The sequence below is a fragment of the Vulpes vulpes genome, chromosome 14 (assembly GCF_048418805.1).
Source record: "Vulpes vulpes isolate BD-2025 chromosome 14, VulVul3, whole genome shotgun sequence".
In the NCBI taxonomy this organism is placed as follows: domain Eukaryota; kingdom Metazoa; phylum Chordata; class Mammalia; order Carnivora; family Canidae; genus Vulpes; species Vulpes vulpes.
Genome location: NC_132793.1, coordinates 75599674 through 75608153, shown reverse-complemented (window position 1 = coordinate 75608153; position 8480 = coordinate 75599674). Strand labels below are relative to the sequence as shown.

The 8480-nt window shown below is 49.4% G+C and overlaps 1 non-coding gene across 1 annotated transcript; it reads left to right on the top strand.

Annotated features, from left to right (window-relative positions):
* Nucleotides 1–8068: 8068 nt before the first annotated feature.
* LOC112919763 (U6 spliceosomal RNA) lies at nucleotides 8069–8172 on the top strand. The gene has a single exon (XR_003234960.1). It is a non-coding gene; the product is annotated as a U6 spliceosomal RNA (small nuclear RNA).
* The last annotated feature ends 308 nt before the right edge of the window (nucleotides 8173–8480 follow it).

The window sequence follows — 8480 nt, the reverse complement described above, 5'->3', positions numbered from 1 at the left end:
TTACTCAGAGTAGGTGCGAACTCACTGAACACATGGTTGGCACCTTATGGCCCACACTTCTCTGCACTATAGCAAAGTGGGAAAGAAGCCATGGGAACACAGACCCACTCGAGACAGAACTGGGCCAGCAAGAAACCAAAGCTCCAGTTTCCAAATCATCCAGAGGGGGGCAGCAGGTCGCCGGCGGGGAAGGCCAGAGGAGCTTGCTTTGAAGTTAAACGAGCTCATCCGAAGGGCTAATGTCCAAGGCAGAAATATCTGTAGCCCTCCTTTCTGATTTGGTCATTTTTCTTCCTAAGAATCATGGACCTCTGAGTCCTATCCAGGACAACTCACCGGGCAAACAAAGCCTTATAAGCACCCATCTGCCCCAGAGATCTTCCTTTTTCCCTGCTTTGAGTGCCTAGCTCCGCTGTGAGCATCACCCAGACTGTTTTCCCAAATAGCCTGTTAATCAATGCCTTCCCCTTGCCCGGTGTGGCCCCCCCGCCATGGGCTACCTGCCAGGTAACAACCCTAGTTCTTACCCAGTAAGGGAGGAAGAAGGCAGTTTGAAGAGAGAAAACCAGGAGAGGCCTACCAACCGCTTGAGGAGTAGCATGTGCGACAGTTCTGCTCCACACAGAGACAGCAAGGCCTAGGATGTCTAAACATCGTCAGGAACAACTTTATGTTCGTGTGTGAGTGGAAAATCTGACCGGCAGCCAAACAGGAAGACTTCTCACAGATGGTGACGCAAGGGGAGGGTCACTTGGTGAAAACTGGTGGGAGTGTGGGCGGAGGAAGGAATAGATAGAAAACGCCTCCGGTTTCTGAGCAGCTGGAGGCTGCTCTATGGGCCTTGGGTGAGTGAAAAAAATCAAAGGGATAGAAAGTGAGAGACAGGTGCCACCGTTCGTACTGCTGTGAGCTGTAGAAATAATGCCAGTTGGAGTACAGCAGAGCAAACAGGTTAATTTACACGCCACCAAATCAGAGGCAGGATAATTTTAACACATGGCTTGACTGACATATTTGTAAAAGTCCATATGTAAATTTTTGCGAGGAGTTTTCAAGGGGAAACATTTAGTTTATTTTTAACAAAAATTTAATTCCCCAAATGCCTATAGTATTTTTAGTCATCACGTACATGCAAACTGTAAATGTACCATTTTTAAATTATTCCTGTTTATTCCTTCACACAGGTTCAGGGAGACCGCTCCTTGGCCTCATTTTGTGGTTATTTGTTCTGATTTACTCTACAGCCTTGAAAGGAAAAAGCTGAGTATCTCTGAAAATAGTTCAGACTTTTCCCCCAATTCACCCTGGCCATTCTTCCAATTATTCTGACTTAATGAGATTTTCCTGTTCTTTGGAAAGGTTAATGTCTCAACATATGAATTTGCTTAGTGGAATTCAGCCATTTCCCCAAAACACTGGCTCAATGTAGCAGAAAAAGCAATGAATAAATTTAGAATCAGGAATTCGGGGTATAAGGCTTGCTCTCCCCCAACCGCGCTGTACAACATTGAATAAATCACCTCGCTTCTCTGACCTTCGATTTTCTCATCCATACAATGACAAACCTCTAATACCTTGCTGAAAAAAACTCCACAATTTTCTGTTTCTAATTTGATGGTATAGATACGCAATAGCCTCCTCGTTGTGAACAAATATTTACCGAGTGCCACTTGGTGGTATGTTTCCAGCAGACTTAACTGTTAATTAATTATTCCCCTGACTACACAGACAGCAGAAGAAAACAAATAACACTGTTCAGAGGGTAGGGAAAATGTTATTAGCCTAGAGTCTGTCTGGCAGTGGGAAATGAAAAATGTCATTCCTTCCCACAGGTACTGCTTCGTAGGGAGATTTGAGTCTGTGGTTTTTCATATTATGAACTGCTTCTGTTTTCAGGACTCGGAGTTCTGTGTAGCTTTGTGTAAGCTATGGAAGTCGTAGAAACCATCAAGTCAGTAATTCTTGTTTGGGGTTTTTCATCTACCTGGGAAGGGAGAGAACCACCTTCTCACATTTTATAAGGTGGTGGAGGGTGGGAACTAGAAGGCTCAGAACTTTTTCCTTCTTCTGTAAAGCCGTTTCCAGAATCTTAACGGCTCCCAGATTTAGATCTCCAGACTGGACCATCCCCAAGAACTTGTGTTGACATCGGTCTGACCATTAGATGCAAGCCAGCCCCTGGACCTTGGGCCCTGAGCCCCTACTGGCGGTCGTCCAAGCAGAGTTGCCCTAAATATGGGCCTGTTCACCAGAAATGCCTTCCTCAAGATTTTCTAAGTCCCTATCTAGTGGCTAAGACTGGTCAGGGCCAGCTGAGCCATCTAGAAGCGGTTCCCCGAGCCTGGACAGGTCAGCATGGGATCTGGTCCCTATCTTTTCCCTTCTAGGTGCCCAATGGCCCTCCATACCGAGATCCTATGGCTCCCCCTTCCACCCCACTCCTGGAGTAACCCAATGCCCCAAGGATCCCTGAGACTCTTTTTTGGCCCCAGTTTCTGCAGGGGCACCCAGGGACGGGATGGACAGTGTTAATGTCCCAAAATCAAGAGAGATGAGGTGTCCAGTCTAGTGCCAACCCTGTTTTCATATGACTCATGTTAGACACAGGACAGGTTCAGGGCCACCAAAGATCTCAGTCAGCCCTTGACTTGAGCAGCCTACAGGGACCCGAAATGGCTCTCAACTGTTGGGGTTTCCACTTCAGCGTTACCCACAGTCCACAGCAGTCCAGAGCAGCAGGGGTGGCACTGGGTGTTCTTCGCCCTGTGCATCCTTCCCCAGACATCGCCACTTCCTACCACCCCGCCAACAATACCACCCCCACCCCACCCCTCTACAGGTTCTGCCACAGTGTCAGGCCTCCTCTAGGAGTGACCATGCTTCTCCTCTGAGGGTTTTCCAAACATTGTTCCACAATGTCAACAGGGTATTCCCATCGATGTCCTCTGGCTTCTTATGGACATGGCACTGTTCTAGTCTCCCAATTTAGGATTAAGGCATGCCAGACGAGGGATGGGCATTCCTTGAGTGAATGGAGCCTTTCTTCCAGCTGGGCCTACTGGTGCATGAGTGTTGAAAGCAGGAACTTAGTCAACACAGTCAATCACGTCCTAGGAAGGCACTGTTTATGGCCTAACAACATGATCGGAAGATGCAATCCTCTACATTTACACTTTAGAATTCCCAGGGGTACATTTATCATGAAATGAATTATCATTCATATATTACCACATATTCTGGGTAAGACATGCCCTTGTGGTCATTCAAAAAGCACAGAAGTCACCTCTGAGAGTGCGGAAGCCAGTAGCCCCAGGCTTCACTATGGATGATGTAGCATCAGGAAGACCCATGTAATTAGCATTAGTTAAGGAAATCGTATTAGGCAACGGCAGACACAAGATCTATATTGTGTCAATACAAACAGTTTCCAAAGAACCATGGCATTGAGAGCAGCAATAGCATACTATCTGTTGACTATCTTTTGCTCTTGGTGGAAAATATGATAGGTGGCACGTTTGACAATATTGAACAGGAAGAGCTGGTTCCTGTTCCTCAACAGGAAGAAATGGTAATCTTCACGTACACTGGTGAGACAAGGAGCAAATACAGAAGTACCTCTTTTCAACTCACTATTCTAAATCACATGGCCAATCACCAAACCTCAAATAAGTTTATGAATTTTTATTTTATTTTATTTTATTTTTATAATTTTTGGTTTTTTTATTTTTTATTTATGATAGTCACACAGAGAGAGAGAGAGTCAGAGACATAGGCAGAGGGAGAAGCAGGCTCCATGCACCGGGAGCCTGATGTGGGATTCGATCCCAGGTCTCCAGGCTCGCGCCCTGGGCCAAAGGCAGGCTCTAAACCGCTGTGCCACCCAGGGATCCCAAGTTTATGAATTTTTAAACACATTTTATATCAAATACATTGTTCAAATCAAATTGCTTATATAGACAGCAATTTGTGTTCCATAAGAATATTTCCCAGAGCCTCCCCCACACCCTAGGGGCAGCCCAGCTTACTGTTGAGACAAAGCCCTGTTCTCCCCTCGTCCACCTAAACTTGCTCCTGCCACACCATCTTCCATCATAGTATATGGCGGCTCCAATCTCCCAGTTGCTCAAGCCAAAATCTTGGGAGTCATCCTTCACTCCTCTCTGTCTCTCACATTCACTTTCAATCCATGAACAAAATCTGGCACATCTACCCTCAAAATATATCCAAAATCTGACTGCTTTTCACGTCCTTCCTCCCATTGTCTCCCTGGACCAAGCCACCATCATCTCTTACCTACATTATCACACAAGCATCTCCAGCAGTCTCCCTGCTTCCTCAGATCTATTCTGCATGGAGTATCCTGGGTGATGCTTTTTTTTTTTTTTTTTTGGTAAAGATTTTATTTATTTATTTGAGAGACTGAGAGCATGAGTTGGGGAAGAGGCAAAGGGAGAGGGACAAGCGGACTGCCTGTTGAGCACAGGGTTCCACACAGGGCTCCACGCCAGGCTCAGTCCTAGGACCCTGAGATCATGACCTGAGTCGAAGTCAGATGCTTAACCAACGGAGACACCCAGGTGCCCCTGGGTGATGCTTTTAAAAACTAAGCAGATCATCTCCCTCCTCAACTCAAAACCTTCTGAATGCTTCCTGTCATAGACACTGAGTTACTTGTTTTGCTCCCTGCTGTTTTGCTCCAGGACCAATAAGGGGATGTGGCACATATAGGGGGCTCAACAGACATGTATTGAGTGATTATGTGGGAAAGTGTATAAAAAGATGCTGCTTCCATAGAAACGCAAAGAATGACTAGAAAGCTAGGGTAGAATGAGAGTGAAGCATGTCAAACGAAGGAAAGAAAAGCTTTTGTAAAAAAGCGGATTGTGCAGCTCTGTTGCTCTCACCAAGGATCACAACAGCAGTCTCCAGGGCTGGGGGGTGGTATAGGTATATTCATTATACCATTCTTTTTACTTTTAATTCTGGAATTTTTCCTAAATAAATAAATAAATAAATAAAAACGCAAAAATCTTGGGGCCAAGGAGTTAATATATATGTATGAAGGAGCTTGTTTAAAACTTATGGTGAATGGGGGGGGGGTGCACCTGGGTGGCTCAGACGGTTTAACACCTGCCTTGGGCTCAGGTCATGATCCTGGGGTCCCAGAATCCAGCCCCATGTTGAGCTCCCTGCTTGTTGGGGAGCTTGCTTCTCCCTCTCCTTCTGCTGCTCCCCCTGCTTGTGCTTGCTCTGTGTCAAATAAATCAGTAACATCTTAAAAAAAAAAAAAAAAAAGAAAGTGGGGAGAGGGATGCCTGGTGGCTCAGCAATTTGGCACCAGCATTCAGCCCAGGGCGTGATCCTGGAGACCCTGCCTGGAGCCTGCTTCTCCCTCTGCCTGTGTCTCTGCCTCTCCCTCTGTGTGTCTCTTGTGAGTAAATAAATAAAATAATAATAATAATAATAATAATAATAATAATAATAATAGATTAATGGTGGGATCTGGAGTAAATCGGAGACCGCAGACTGCACAAGGACATTCAAATCCAGTTTCCGCCCCCCCCCCCAACCCTGTTGGTATCTAAATAAAATGAGCCTGAATTCGGCCAATTTGTGACCCTTGGGTGGCACAGGCTGTCATAGATCCTAAACAATCCATTCACTCAATTCTGGAAGCGTTTACACGGAAATCCTCAATCATCTAGAAGCCCAACCTCAAGAACACTGAAGAACCCGGCTTCTCCCAGGACCTCACTTCCACCCCAGCTGCCGGCTGCGGCGGCTCTACCTGAGGTCGTAGAACAGAGCTCCCAAGTGGCAAGAGCGCGAGGAATATCTGCTCCCCGACGTGACGGTCGCCCCAGGACGAGCCACGTTAGGAGCGGGAACTCTGGAGACTCGTCAGGCGCCCTCCTCCCTGGGCGAGAGGGGGGCGGAGCGGCCCCGGGAAGCCCCGCCGCACAGGTGCACGGAGCCGCCAGGTGACGCGCCCCGACTCCCTGGGCCAGGAGGCCGGTTCCGGGGCCCCCGCGCGCCTCGCCCTTCGCCTGGCCGCTCACCTGGGTCCCTGACCGCAGCCTCCCGCAAGGTGGCCGCACAGGTGAGCGCTTCGCCGCCGCGCCAGCCGCACGTGTGCGCACCTGTGCGCACCTGCGGGACCGGGCGGCCGCACCTGCGGGACTGGGCGGCGGGGAGCGCTGGGGCGCGCAGCCGGGGGTCCCGGGAGTGCAGACACCCGGGGAGGAGCCCGGGTGCAGGGCGCGGGCGTGACCTCAACCACCCCCTCCCCCTCCCGGCCTGCCCCGGCCCCCCGTCGCCCAAACACCGCCCCCCCCCGCCCCGGGGCCCTCCGCCCGTGGCCCGCACCCCGCGCACGCCTCGCACCGGAGCCGCCCGCCCCCGCCACCTCACGCCACGGCCAGAGCAGCCCCCCCCGCCCCGCCCCGGGTCTGTCCAGAGCCGACACCCAGGATCTCCAACACCTTGCCTGTCCTTGCATTTGCAATCCACCAGCGCCTCCGTGACTTCACTTGGTTTTTCTTTTTCTTTTTTTTAATTTTTAAAATTTTTTCTTTATTTTTTAATTTTATTAAAAAATAAAATTTAAAATATTATTTAAAATTTAATATATTATTCAAGTTTTTTATTTTATTTTTTATTTATTTATCTCTATTTATTCATAGAGACACAGAGACAGAGAGTGAGGGGCAGAGACACAGGCAGAGGGAGAAGCAGGCTCCATGCAGGGAGCCCGACGCGGGACTCGATCCCGGGTCTTCAGGATCACGCCCTGGGCTGAAGGCAGAGCCAAACGCTGAGCCACCGGGGCTGCCCTTCATTTGCTTTTTAAAAATATTTTCTTTATTTATTCACGACAGACACACACAGAGAGAGAGAGAGAGACACCCAGGCAGAGGGAGAAGCAGGTGGATGCGGGGAGCCCCCCGCGGGACTCGATCCCGGGACCCGGGTCCCGCCCTGGGCCTCTGTCTGCGGCCCAGGCGCCCCTCATTTGCTTTACTTGGAGTCTTGCAACCCTTACCAAGTATTAGGGTCACCTGGGGAGACGCGGCTGGGGCTGAGGAGCCCCGTGCTGGCGACACCGCAGCAGAGGGCAGGACGCCACCTGCAGCCCAGAGCTGCAGCCCCGCCCGTCCCAAGGAGCCTCCCCGCGGAGGGCATGGGGCACCAGCTCGGCGGGCTCTGCTCGCCCCAGGCCTCCTGAAACGCCAGCCTTGCAGCACCCCCCGCCCCCAACACACACGCTCAGGAAGACTGGAAGGGTGCAAGAAAGAGCCGTTCCTCTGCGCACCCGTTCACGTCTATGGGCAATGCTCTTACCAAATGCATGCCACTGGGGAAAGCTATAAGTATAGAATAAAAATTAATTTATATGGGGTATTTGGGTGGCTCAGTGGTTGAGCGCCTGCCTTGGCTCTGGCATGATCCTGAGATCTTGGGATGGAGTCCCGCACCAGGCTCCTCACAGGGAGCCTGCTTCTTCCTCTGCCTGTGTCTCTGTGTATCTCTCTGTATGTTTCTCATTAATAAATAAATAAAACCCTAAAAAAATAAAGAATTAATTTATCTGATGGCATAGTGGCTGAGACTCTAGTTGCAAATAACAGAAATCTCCTTGAGCTGTAGCAGTGGAATGGTTGTGAGTTTCTGGTGGAGAGCTCGCCCTGGCCCTCAAATTGGCAGAATGATGCAGGGATCACAGCAGGGTTAGTGCTGTATTTAGAAAAGTTGTGGGGGGGTTCACCTGGGTGACACAATCAGTTAAGCAACTGACTTCTGGGTTCAGCGCAGGCCATCGTCTCGGGGTGGCAGGACTAAGCCCTGAATCCGCCTCCTCGTTCAGCCGGGAGTCTGCTCAAGGACTCTCCCATCCCACTGCCCCTTCCCCTGTTCTCTCTCTAACACAAATAAAGGAGTCGTAAAAGAAAAAGAAAAATTAGGAGGGGAACCTGGCTTGTTCAGTCAGTGGAACATGCAACTCGATCTTGAGGTTGTGGGTTCGAGCCCCACATTGGCCTTAAAGATTACTTAAAAAAATGAAATCTTAGTGCTCGCTTCACCAGCATATATACTAAAATTGGAACGATACAGAGATTAGCATGGCCCCCACGCAAGGATGACACACAAATTCGTGAAGCGTCCCATATTTTTGGAATATAAGAAACAGTGAAAGGGATTATAAGAGAAAGGAGAGGAACTGAGTGGGAAAAATTAGAGACAGAGACAAACCATGGGAGACTCCTAACTCTGGGAAACAAAGGGTTGTGGAAGGGAAGGCAGGTGGGGGGATGGGTAACTGGGTGACAGGCACTGAGGGGGGTACTTGATGGGATGAGCACTGGGTGTTACATGTTGGCAAATTAAATTTAAATTTAAAAATGAGGGCATCCCCAGGGGCTCAGCAGTTTAGCACTGCCTTCGAGCCAGAGCATGATCCTGGAGACCCGGATCAAGTCCCA